Source organism: Mirounga leonina, unplaced genomic scaffold (genome assembly GCF_011800145.1).
Source record: "Mirounga leonina isolate KUSES-001 unplaced genomic scaffold, KU_Mleo_1.0 Mir_173, whole genome shotgun sequence".
Taxonomy (NCBI): Eukaryota; Metazoa; Chordata; class Mammalia; order Carnivora; family Phocidae; genus Mirounga; species Mirounga leonina.
Window position 1 is genome coordinate 39,386,956 of NW_023270447.1, and position 4,009 is coordinate 39,390,964.

At 42.2% G+C, this 4,009-nt stretch overlaps 1 pseudogene; it reads right to left on the reverse strand.

Moving 5' to 3' along the window:
* Positions 1-1,873: 1,873 nt before the first annotated feature.
* On the reverse strand, positions 1,874-3,714 carry LOC118018954 (annotated as a pseudogene).
* Positions 3,715-4,009: the final 295 nt, after the last annotated feature.

Sequence of the window (4,009 nt, forward strand, 5' to 3'; positions counted from 1 at the left end):
AGTCTGGGGTAGACGGCCAGCTGCCATGAGATCAAGGGATCTCTCCTCACTTTCTGAATAAAACCAGACTTCTCTTTGGCAGAGGAGGGAGTGGGGGTGATGGAGGAGCAGACAGGGAAGAGCATCGCCTCACTCAACCAGTGCGGACGGTGCCGGCTCCTGTGACTTCTCCAGGGGCTGCAGCCAGCTTCTTCCTTTGTTATAACCTACAGCCCCTGACCTTGGCCTTCATTTACAACTCTGAATTTTTTCCCCATTTCTGGAAAATTATTTTTCCTGCAAAATGGATCTGACTTTTGCAAGAGAGAGGTAACTCAAAACACCAGCCAGTAAATCCTTATTCAGAGAAACCCCTTGGGGTTAATTTCACCATTAAATCGGTGAATAAATGTACTTTTATATGTTTTAAGTTTAAAAGATATTAAAATGAGGTACCCTTTTTACGACTCTCCTCCTTAACTAGACTGGCTCAAAGGGAACCAAACAATCTCTAGACCCAACTTCTTTAGATAACAGGGTTTCTTATACTGTAATTATTCGCTTTTTTGCCTGAAGTCCCTACTGGAATGAAATCTAGAGGACAGAGTTCAATGTCTTAAATAAGTCTGCATCCTGAACTCCAGAAGTGTGCATTATACGGTAGCCACCAGCCACACATACAGTGACTGAGTATTTGGAGTTTGGCAAAGGAGAGTGAGCAACTGAATTTCTAATTGCATTAGATTTTAATTAATTTAAGTTTAAAATCCAATTCAGTTATTGGAAAACTTCTTTTTATTACAAAAAAAATGGAATGTGTATTTGGATAATTTGTAACTTATAATTCTATAAGAATTGCTAGAATTCAAACATTTTTAAATAATATTTCTGGTAAACTAAAATTCAAAACATAATACCTGGGATTCCTCTTTCTCCAAAGAAGAAATTAAACTAATTAAGTAATTTGTTCTCTGAAATACTCTGCAAATTCCAATTCACAAGAAGTATACAAAATAGGATAATAATAAAAGGTGTTTATAGATGAATAGCTACAATAATTCCAATTTTTGCTACCTCAGCAAGGTACTGTACATATACATCAATATAATAGAAATGGCACAGTTTCTGAGGACAGGTTCCACATTTTATTTACATTTTAAGACTAACTTTAATCTCAAAATCACATATCCATACACCTATTTCCTTTTTGTTGATTTCACTCAAATGCATGGTTTGTCAAACAAAGACTGTAAACAAATATTTACCATGTCTGTTACATGTAACACACAGGAACGGCTTTTAACAGAAATTCATCCACCTCCCCCACACCTTATTATAAATACAGGTATCAAAACAATCCTGAACATATTTTTTATTCTACTAGTAGCACCCACACCACTTCAAAAATTAACACAATTTGTGACAATATTCATTGTACCTGCTACTTCAGACAATTTCAACCGAAGCTCTTTCACTAAAGCAAGATGGATAAAGCATGCCATTTCTGTTTTTCCTTCTTGAGATTTTTTTTTTTTTACTTTTCAGAAACACATATGCTTCCACAGCATCTGACTCTTCTCTCCATGCTTTCATCTTGTAAACCTGAATTCTATTTTGAGTACTCCAGGTTTATGCTTAAAAGATAGTGCCTTGTGGCGCCTGGGTTAAAAGTTTGCCTTCAGCTCAGGTCATGATCCCAGGGACCTGGGATCGAGCCCCGAATCGAGCTCCCTGCTCAGTGGGGAGTCTGCTTCTCCCTCTCCCACTCCCCCTGCTTGTGTTCCCGCTCTCGCTATGTCTCTCTCTGTCAAATAAATAGTAAAATCTTTTTAAAAAAATAAATGATAGGGCCTTAACAGGAGAAAAAAAATTGTGCTGCATTTTTCCTCCTGTAACCTGAAAACATAACGGTGTACATATATTAAATATATTCTTCAAATGTCCAGGTCATGTTTACCAGCTAGAATTATTTTACTTAATGTGTGGGTATTTTGTATTGTGATATTTAATCAAGACATTAACACGAATAGAAGGTTGTTGATTTAAGACAAGTTTGAGATCCACTAAAATTAATTGTTGTATGTTTGTCCTTCTGGTGGCTGTGGAAGCTTTATATTTTCTTTGGACATCATGAGACGTCTTAGCTCTTGAAGTACAATTTTAATGCTATATGAATTTTGTCATTTTGCTAACACTGGTATGCTCCGTGCATCCACCATTCCACTGGAATTATTAATTCCATTCATAGTAATTTTGGTTACAAATCTAACTGATGGAGGAGCTTCTGGGTATTTAGGTCCACATTCTACTTTCAGGCTATATATTGTTTTCAGAATCTGTCCTTGGTGGCCCAATAATCATGCCTGTCCACCTTGTAAGTGTCATCTTGTCATCATCTTCAAGGCCCCAGCTAACTGCACCATCGCCTACTCCTTTTTGTTCTTCTTCAAGTTCTTCCAACAAGCGAAGATTAGAGGAACTTTAACTCCTGTGGAGACCACGATCTTCTCCTGCAGCCCGATGCAGCCCTTATTGGAAAACTTTTAAGTCTATTTGGAACAACTCAGTATGTGCATCTACTTCTCCAACTGTCAACTTGATGAAATCTAAGTACAGGTTGACTATTTCCAATGAAAGCTTAGCATCTGAATTGAGATGTGCCCTTAAATGTAAAACACATATGGGATTCTGAAGACTTGATATGGAAAAAAAGGTAAAGATAAAAATCTCATGAATGATTTTTTATAGTGATTACATGATACAGTGGTAATATTTTGAATATATTGGGTTCAATAGGGGCACCTGGGTGACTCAGTCGGTTAAGTGGCTGCCTTCGGCTCAGGCCATGATCCCAGGGTCCTGGGATCAAGCCCCATGTCAGGCTCCTTGCTCAGCCGGGAGCCTGCTTCTCCATCTTCCTGCCGCTCCCCTGCTTGTGCACGTGCTCTCTCTCTCTCTCTGACAAATAAATAAATAAAATCTTTTTAAAAAATTAACATAATTGGGTTCAATAACACATGAACATTAATGTCACCTCTTTCTTTAAAAGTCATTGCTAGAAATTTAAATTCCAGGGGCGCCTGGGTGGCTCAGTCGTTAAGTGTCTGCCTTAGGCTCAGGTCATGGTCCCAGGGTCCTGGGATCAAGCCCCGCCTCGGGTTCCCTGCTCAGCGGGGAACCTGCTTCTTCTTCTCCCTCTGCCTGCCTCTCTGCCTATTTGTGTGCTCTCTATCTCTCTATCAAATAAATAAATAAAATCTTTAAAAAAAAGGAATTTAAATTCCACATGTGGCCTGCGTTGTATTTCTCTTCAATGGTGATGCTCTAGTATGTAGCACATTTGAATGTTCCTTGAGTGAATGAATGAGTTCAGGGACTTGGCCCAGGTCACTTAGAAAGGCTCAAAATGGAATCCCCGGTTCCCTCGATCCCCACTCCATCTTCCTTTGCACCATCCGCCGAGCCTCCTCTGCGCCACATGGGCTTCCTGGCCACAGTCTCCCGCCCGGCGACAGGACAGGAAACGTCCCCATGGAAGCAAGCTCCGCAAACGCCGAGGAGCAGGTGTGTTGAGGTTCTGCGAGCCAGCGGCTTGTAGCACGCGGAGCCCTCTTGGATGGACAGCAGTCGATGATTTCGGATGCCAAACCCCAGAGGACTCCTTTGTTTCACATTTTGCCGTTTCCGGGTGTCTCTTCCGAAATCTCCAGGCACCTCCATGTACACCGCTGCCATTCTGAAAATTCTTTCAGTAAGAAGGCGGCTTTACACTTCGGGGCAGATTTCTTGCCATCCCCAGGGCTCCGGTGACATAAAACAGACAGGAGTAACGTAGGCTGTGTGCGCACAACTGGAGGAAGGCCCAGCAACTGGGGCCACCCACGCTGCTGCGGCGGCTCGCCAGAGAAGCCCGGCTCTCCCACTGCCCGGCTCCGAGAGCAGCTGCTTTGAGAGACCCCCGCGCGGGAAGATTTGCTCCAGCTCCGCCCAGCCCACGCCCCTCCCCGCCCAGCCCACGCCCCTCCCCGCC